The sequence below is a fragment of the Pteropus vampyrus genome, unplaced genomic scaffold (genome assembly GCF_000151845.1).
Source record: "Pteropus vampyrus isolate Shadow unplaced genomic scaffold, Pvam_2.0 Scaffold36, whole genome shotgun sequence".
NCBI lineage: Eukaryota > Metazoa > Chordata > Mammalia > Chiroptera > Pteropodidae > Pteropus > Pteropus vampyrus.
Window position 1 is genome coordinate 11,266,649 of NW_011888817.1, and position 9,186 is coordinate 11,275,834.

A 9,186-nucleotide genomic window follows, 5' to 3' on the forward strand; every position below is an offset into this window, starting at 1 on the left:
AGGAAGAGAGGGGAAGGGGCGGGGCTAGACCATGTATGTTAAGGATGCTGTCCTGCCTCTTACTATGTCCAGCCTCAGGAAGCCTGGGCCAGGCCTGAGTTTGCTGGCTCTGAGCACTCTTCTCAGGGTCCTTATGCCTCTACGTGTCTCTAAGTCTCTATGGCTCTGACTTCCTAAGACCCGCCTCCCCCCATCACTGTTCAAGACCCTGCTCCCTACCCCTGTTCCCTAAGTTGGGAGCCTTGTATCATTAACCTAATGGAACTAGAAGGACCCGTACATGACAGCCCCCTGCAGCCTAACTGGCAAGGGTAGGCATATGTGGGGGGGGTGGTGACAAAATCCAAAAGGAAGAGAGAACGGCAGCCAGGATTAGCTGGAGGGTGTCATACACCAGCGGTCCCCAACCTTTTTGGCACCAGGGACAGATGCTCCTATGAGAATCTAATACCTGATGATCTGAGGTGGAGCCGAAGTGTTGATACTGGGGAGGGGCTGATGAAGCTTCCCTTACTTGTCTGCCACTCACCTCCTGCTATACAGCTTGGTTCCTAACGGGCCATAGACTGGTACTGGTCCACCGCCCAGGGGTTGGGGACAACTGTCATACACAACATTACATACTACATGTGCATATAAAGGCACTTCTATTTTCTTCCTAAGCCTTCCCTTGCTAAGACAGTAGATTTAACTGGCTAAAATATATACTTGTGCACGTGCGTCTGTGTGTGTGCACGCATGCGTTTGTACATTTTATCTCCTTTTCTCCACCTCCACTGCCAATGTTCTATATCAGGCCACCCTTGTCTTAAGTTCTCACCAAAGCTATCATGACTGGTCCCCAACTAGTCTCCCTGCCTCGCATCTTGACCTAGCTCTATCCATTCTCCCCACTGGGTGCCAGTGTGATCTACCCAAAATTTGTTTATTCAACAAATATGTATCGAGTGCCTACTCCAAGCCAGGGACTCCTCTGAAGACACTATGTACAGCAATGCACAAAACAGATAAAGCTCCCATTCTCACGAAAATTCTAGTGGAAAAAGAGAGATGATAAACAAATATATGAAATAATGGAGGTGGTAAGTGCTGGGGAAAAAAATTTTAAGTAGAGTGAGGGAATAGAATGACAAGGGGCTATTTAAAATAGACTTTGGCGGAGGCCTTTCCCCCCCCCAAAAAAAAGGACTTTTGAACAAAATCTTTAATAAAGTGAGGGAGAAGTCACATGGGTATCTGAGGAAGAGCATCTCAGGCTGAGGGGAAAGCTAGTACACTGGCCTCAAGGCAGAACTGAATAAAAGCATGTGTAGGGGTGGCACCTGAGACCAGGCTGGTCACTAGGGGTTATTTTACTCACAGCATTTATGTCACTCTGGCCCTGCTAAGTACTTTGGATTTCACTCCAAGTGAGATGGAAAACCATTGGAAAGACATGACGTCATCTTTCTCTGGCTGCCTTTAGGGAGAGAATCTATGGAGGAGAGGCTGTCAAGGGTGGAAGTAGGAAGACCAGTTGGGACATTTCTTGTCACTGAAACACCTTTTCCTACAGTTGCCTACCTAGTAAACATGTGTTCAACCTTCATGCCTTGGCTCAAAGGCTTCCCCTCCTATGGATCCCTTACCAAACGCCCCCCTTCCCCACTCCAGAACTGACCAATCTCTCAGAGGTCCCCAGTGCCCGTGATGGACACTTATGCCCTTTCACCTTCCTTAACACTCTCCCTATTTGGTTTCAGGTTCTATACTTTCTCTAGATTGTAAGTTACCTGAGATCAAGGACCATCTCCAGTGTCCAGCACGGTACATGGCACATCACAGGCATAAAATAAATACTGGTTGAATGAATGCATGCATTGGATGAGGCACGTGATGGAAAAAAGAATATTTGCAGGCTGTTATTAAACTGGATGAGTGAGGTGCACATGTTGCAATCAGGCCAGTGTTAGCATATGCCGACATATTTCTGCATATACATTCACATGCGTACTTACACTCACATACATGCACATACACACATAGGTTTAATGATGAAATTACCTTCAGTCACATATATACATGGATGCATACATAAGTCATACATACATGTACATATGTATATGTGTCCACAGTTATATACAAACTCACGTGTTTGTACACATTCATACAGCACACTCACACATATGTACGTGCATATACACAGTGATATATCCACTCACAGGCAGAAATACACATGCCCACATGTACTGGAATAGCAGAGATATCCAGCCCTTCCTCTGGCTTCTATTCTGTGCACAAAGCCAGGAGTCCATAGTCTCTCCAAGTGACATCACAAGTTTGCATTTGCTCTTTCCTCTTGCCAGTCTCCCAATTTTCCATTTGGAAGTTGTTCCTATTATCAATAGAATATGCCCAAGAGGCAGTCCCCACCTCCCGTATATACACAACCTTTTTAATTCTAAAAGGGAAAATGAAGAGAAAATATCAAGGCCAGAGTTCTCCCTCCCAGTACCTCTGGGTATGGTCCACTGTTCTCAGACTCCGAAACAGTTATTGGAGTAAAGAAAGAAATGAAGAAAATTATCCCTGGGCTCAAAAACCTCCTAGGATGTCTCTTTCTTCCATAGAGGGCAGCTTCATCATGTTCAGTGAACCCCTCCCATCCCAACCCAAGGGCCCTGCCAAGAAAAGCATAGATCTGCAGGCTAAAAAATGTAAAGGGGGTAACCTGGGCTCAAGATAACAAAAGAAGCAAGTACTTAAAAAACAGGAGCTGGATAGGGAGCAGGGAGCCAAGCTAAAGACATCTCCCAGCAGGAAAGCAGCTGCTGGAACACTGGATCATGAATAGCAGGACTCTCCAAGAGGCCAGGGAGAAGGGGGTAGACACCCAGCACTCCATGTAGGAGTGGAAGGGTAACTGCTTCAGGCAGTAGCAGCAGTTCCAAAGTAAAGTCTTATCAAATCTGTTATGTAACCAAGAGAGCTGAGTGGAGCACAAACACCTCCCCTCCCCAAACAGGCACCCACACCCACACCCACCACCTCCCAGCACCCACAGCATAGGCAAACTCAGCTCCTCCCAAGCAGCTAGAGAATGGGAGGAATCATCTTGATAAGTTACATCAAAAACATGATTGGTGAGGGGTTCCTTATTAACTAGAAGTCACATTTGGGAAGGGATGAACTGGTTTGGTTTGGGGTCCCTAGATACCCACTCCTTTTCTTGAACTTCCTGCCACACCTATTTTTGCCCAATATCATTTGAAAACCTTTCCTTCCTCTCCCTTCAAGAAGGATCCCATTTGAATATTTGATTGTGCTCTTGGGGATGGGAGGTGAAGCTGCCATCAACCTTTCCTGCCTGTTGTTCCCCCACAGTCTCATCTGCATGTCCTGACATTTGGCTCTCATCCCCTGGGATGACAAGGGAAGGGACCTGGAGAAATAACTCCTTGCTCTATTCCCTTCAGAGTTACAAAGACAGAGTATAAGAACCCAGAAAATTGAGATGACCCTGACCCTAGGTTAGTGGAGGAAAAATTTCCAAGGAAACTGAGGATCGAAACCCAGACCTTATCCCCCAATTTGAATATTTTTTTCTCCACCAGATCTTCCTCTTTTCCCATTGCCCCATCTCCAGTAGCCTCCTCCTTCTCTGCTCCATGATATTGAACAATCCTGCCCACTCCTTGCATCCTTTACTTGGAAATCTTCCTCCCCAACAAAAGCCTCTCCCAAATGCTACTCTGAGCTGTGGTTTGGGCGGACAGAGCATAAGATGGGCTTGCAGAATATTTTACTGTTCCCTGTTCTAAATTCCAAAGTATGGTGGGATGCCACATAGTCAATAAAAATTATCCCGAACTTTTGAGCTCTATCTACCCCAGGCCTAACCAGTAAAACCTGAGCTCTCCTAATCTAGAGCTGCCTTGAGCCTGAACCCAGAAGGAGAAAGGCTGGTGCCAGTACACCCAAGTTTGTTCTACTAAAAACTATCTATGAGAAGAGAGGTCACAGCCACAATATCATCCTCCATCCCTACCCCCACACTAACATTAGGGTGGTTTGGGAAAGGGTGGGGAAACTGAACCAGGGAAAAAGGAGTCCCTTTCCCAAATATCATCATTACCTGTGAGGCCTAAAGCCATAGGGAAGACTCTCAAATCTGTCTTTCCATCCAGAACTCTGTCCTTGGAAAGTGGGTCATCTGGGAGAATTTTTCTAGTGAGTCCTCAGGACTGCCCAACCGCCTTTCAATGATCGGGCCCCAACGCGGCCCCTTTCAGGACCCAGGACAGTTCCGAAGGCGCAAAAACCCTCCGAGTTCCGTTCAGCACTCAGGACAGCTCCCAGAGACTGCGGGGCGCGTTGCCAGAAACCCAGCCTGCCCGAAAGGACAGGCTTACCCTACCAACCACACACACCCTGTTTAGAACAGAAGCCCCTCTCCCCTGCCCTTCTCACACTCGCTTCCATCCACCAGAGGCATCTGGTACCCCCTCCTTCAGTCTATGTCCAAAGAGAGAAAAGAAACCCAGACACGAGGCTTCCCTAAGGGAGCCTAGAGACAGGACCCCACCCACCTCCTTTCAGCCCTGCGCCTCACAACGCCACTCACAGCTGGTTCTAAAAACCACTTTCCTTCCTAACCACCACCCCCAAAATAAAAGAAATACTCACGTGGGGGCTCCCAGCCCTGTAGGCAGATGTGGTGAGGGGAGGCAGAGAAAGGTAGCTCCCCACACCCTGTTCTAAGCCCCCTTTCTGAAGGAGCCAGCTCCCATCTGGACTGGGGGGAGGAGAGACATGTGGAAGCACTGAGTGATGGGGAGGGGAGAAATGAAAAGGAAGGAGGCAGGAGCGGGGGACTGCAGGGTGGGGGTGTCAGGATGGGGGTGAGGGAATCCTTTTTAATTTCATTCTCTCCCCATGTCTACATCAGCCCTTCAGGCTCAGCTCTTTAATATTTACACACAGGAAGAGGAGAGGGTGAGAAAGAATAGAGAGTGAGGGGGGCAGAAGGGTATCTGAGCTCAAAGGGCACAGAGGCAGGGGCCGTTGGGAGCTGGAAGTTTGGGGCCCCCACACCATCCCCAGCCCTCTCCCATTCTAAGCTCTCTACTGGAAGGAAGAAGGAATCCTGGGACCATTCTGTCCCTTTGTTAACAAGACACTTTGAAGCTGCATCAGAAAAAGATCAGCTCCCAACCCACATACCTGGACACCCCCACAAACCCAGATTTCTTGGGTGCCTTATGTGCAGATGGTAGAGACAGTATTCATGCACAAACATGTTCTGATGCCTGGAAGCATGTGTGCATGTGGGCTGCTGTGTAAAAGCACATGAACATGTCATCTAGCATGTACAGGTTTAAACAAGTATGCTCTGAGTGTATTGACATGTTAACAGCCCATGCAATCATACACAAACTTATGTAATCATGTGTGTACACCAGCCCCCAAGCGATCTCCCTCAGCTCTTTACTTACAACCCCAAGGACAAGGCCACCAACCTCCCCAAACTCCCTTATTCACAGGCCCCTCCCTAACAGCCTTACTTTTTCTTTCTGTGACATGGGGAGAAGGGCTCGTGGGAAGGCATGCCGCATTTGAGCCCAGGGACTTGACAAGTTATTAACAACGATGAGCTGGCAGCTCGTTACCATAACGATGGTGCCACTGCCTCACCCCAGCTCAAACCCAGACTCCCCAGACAGCAGGAGGCCCGCTGAGCCAGCAGCCTTCAGACTGGAGGGAGGGTGGGTAAAGAGAGAATCAAGACATAATGCTTGTATAGTGGAGGGTACACAGCTGTTCTTCCAAGCCCCACTGAAAGACAAAGCTTTGAATCCACCAAATGGGAATGAAATCAGACTCTGGACAGGTTTCCTGACCATGGGATGGTAAGACACTGGAAGGGGGTCTGTACAAGTCCCCTCTAGACAAAAGCTTCTGTCGTCACTTGCTCCCTTTATCCCCTCACTCCAAGAACCTCCTCTACTGATCTTACTAGATTAAAAGAAAACCAACCAAACAAGAGGCCTCTCTCTGAATTTCAGTCTTCTCATCTGTCGAATGGGAACAATTTTCTTTATCATTTACCCCAGACTCCTGGAAGGTTCAATTAGAAAGGGTTTAACAGTAACTACAGACAACCTTCAAAAGTCAGACAAGCTCCAGAAGCTTCTCTTCCGAACAGGAACCCTAAAGTAAGGAATTGTCATGTCAGCTAGAGGCAAAATGCATCAGAAACTAGGTGGCATGAAGGAAAATGGAGCTCAGCCAGCTCAAGCCCCAACATCAGCTAGAGAGAGATGATGTGAGGTGCCAGGCAGCAACTGAAACCAGGCACTGCCACAAAAGAAAGTCTGAGAGTTTGGCCTGTAACAGCTCCAGCCCCTCACCAGCAGGAATTAAGACAAGCTCATGGCCTATCTTGGTGGTAAGTATGGCTAGGAATCCCCATCCCAGGAACATCGGCAGCTCCCTCTTTTTGGAAAGGGGTACAAGATTGTACCCCTTAGGCTTATTGAATCTTTAATTCTTCTCCCCAAATCTCCTCTGCTCAGTTCTGATGGGCATGGGGAGGAAAGAGGGGTTTCCAGGAATGGAAAGCAACAAAGAGGTTGTAAAGTTCCTGGGCTGAGACTAGCCAAGAACCCATAAATTTGCTGTGTGACCTTGGGCAAGTCCCCTCCCTTCTCTGGGCTTCGGTGTCTTCACTTTATAATTAAGAGGTTGAACCGAGTTAATTATAAGGTTCCTCCCCTGGCCATCATTCTATAGCTACATACAAGCTCGCTCCTTAAACATGAGCCCCTGGCATAAAATGCAGTGGGTACTGCTGCTTGTCAGATCAGTGGGGCAGCGGGGGTCAGACATGCGGGGGTGGTATCTGAGGATGTTCATTCTATGTTCATGTTCCTTTTAGAAACACCTGCCACCCTAGCCCTCCCAGCTCCCTTTTTAGACCCTGATTCACTGCCAACTCACGAAGCCTCTCCTTCCCTTCCTCCTCTCCTCTCCTCCTCTCTCCCTTTTAGGCCTTGGCAGCTGGGTGCAGAAGTAGCCTTAGCACTCAGGGGATGCTGAGCAGAGGTAGTGATCAATGCCCCCAGCGTCAGAGATAGCACAGCAGGGAGTAACACTCTCTAACCTTGGCCCAGCCTAGCTCCTTGAGTCATCAGAAGAGAAGGATTGGAATCTTTCTGTACCACTGACTAGCAGTGTAGGATTATGGGAAATGCAATTCACCTCTCGAGCCTCAACATCCTCATCTATATATTAGGCTGAACTACATGGAATTGTTGTTTTTGTAGGTGAAAGACAAAAACAGTCAAGTATTGGTAATTTCATATGGTTTAACTTGGCCTGCCTGCTTCTCAGGGATGTTGGGGAGATAAGAAGAAGGAGTTGAGAGGGGAGCATTTTTCAAAAGCCCTGGACTGAGATAAGGGCACTGTTTTGTTTTGTTTTTTAGTTATTATTACTTCAAAGAGCTTCAGCACAGACCCACCTAAAGCCAGTAGGCTAAATCAATAACCCACAACTTGGAAATTTAGGGCTTGGAAGTCTAAGGGACAGCCACCTACTCTGATAACTAAGAACAGGGCAAAAGCCTCCACCTGGCCTCTTCAGCTCCTGGCTCTAAACATCTCTTGGAGAAACATTACTAAGATGACACAAGTTCCCAGGCCCCAAGAAGAAGCATACACTTCAGCTCATTTCACGCCCCACTAGCACCAGGGGCCCCAGCATAGAGCAAGGACACAACCAGAGCAAAGCAGAAAGTACCCCCTGAGGTAGTTGAAAGTGGGGACCAAGGTGAGGCATGCAATGCAGCTCTTGCCTGAGGGTGGGGGGAGTAGAGGAGTTCCTGGAGAAAGGGGATGATCTGACCTCTGAAAAGTCTGATCTCCCTGTCCCAAGTCCCTCAACCACCAGGAATCCCCTGGGGGAGGGGTGACGAAGCTCATGTGTGGGTGACTCAGAATGAATCCGGCTCAGATGCATTCTCACACAGCCAACACACATACACAGATACACACGCACACTGACACTCATACAGGCCATAGATATCTGGACCCACTCACAGAGACAGGGTCACACAAGCACACACACATCCATTCACATACATACTCACAGAGACATACACAGGCACATGCGGCGACAACACACACATTCACACACATGTCCACAGATACATACACAGTAACACCCTCCACACTCACATTGCATACACCCACTGACACGCACACACACTCACCCACAATGACACACACACTCACTGTATGCACTCACTGGCACATACAATCACCCACAGACCCACAGGGTGACACACTCACACACTCATCACAGACACACAGTGACACGCACGCACTCACACACACACCTGCAGAGGAAACTTCTCTCCGGATCTCCCCAACACCACCACTCCACCCCACCCCCCCACCCCCCACAACCCAGCTGGCTACTCCCTCCCAGACCCAAGCCTCCTGCCAGCCCTGGCCGGGCTGGGGCGAGTGAGCCCCAGCGGCGCTAACCAGGAGAGCCGGTCCTTGTTCCGCGTGGTCTCCCCGCCCGTCCCTCAGGTCAGGCCCGCGGGCCGCCAGGCCAAGGGGAGGGCGGGGAAGGGGACGCCGGAGGAGGCCCAGCCCTCGCCCCTCCCGGGGCCGGGTGCTAAGGCTGCTGGAGCCCGGAGCGTGGGCGGCGCCGTGGCCGCAGCCAGGCCGAGGATGGGGGGCGCTGCAGAGGGCGCGGCGAGCGCGGCCCTTCCCCACCCCTCCCCGCGGCTTACCTGGCCCGGCGCGGGCTCCGTCCGGGTTACATGGTGCCGGCAGCCCGGGTCGAGGGCGCTGCGGCGGCGGGCAGGTGGGTAGAGATGGGGCCCGGCACTGCGGAGCCCCCAGTGGAGGGGCCGCGCGGGCTGCGGAGCCCCGAGCGAGCGCCCAGCAGCAGCGGGAGCGGGAGGCGGCCAAGCCACGGAGGCTGGATTTCCCGGGGACCAGGAAGAAGAGGCGGGGGGATCCCGCCCGCGCGCTCCGCCCCCGCCCCCGCCCCCGCGCAGGGCTGCCGAGCCCGGAGTCCGGAGAGGGAGGGGGACCGAGCTCCCCGCCCCCGCACCGAACTCCGGAAGGCCGAGGTCGCAGCCGCTGGGCAGCCACCCGGGTCTCCAAGGAGCGCCCGCCTCTCTGAGCTACA

At 50.8% G+C, this 9,186-nt stretch overlaps 1 protein-coding gene across 2 annotated transcripts in view; it reads right to left on the reverse strand.

Moving 5' to 3' along the window:
• The window catches only part of DLGAP3 (DLG associated protein 3), a 60,575-nt gene extending 51,595 nt beyond the window's left edge, over window positions 1-8,980 (reverse strand). For both annotated transcript variants that reach the window (XM_023529345.1, XM_023529344.1), the window contains exon 1: window positions 8,783-8,980. The gene's annotated coding sequence lies outside the window, so the exon portion shown is untranslated. The remainder of the gene's footprint in view (window positions 1-8,782) is intronic.
• Between the last annotated feature and the right edge of the window lie 206 nt (window positions 8,981-9,186).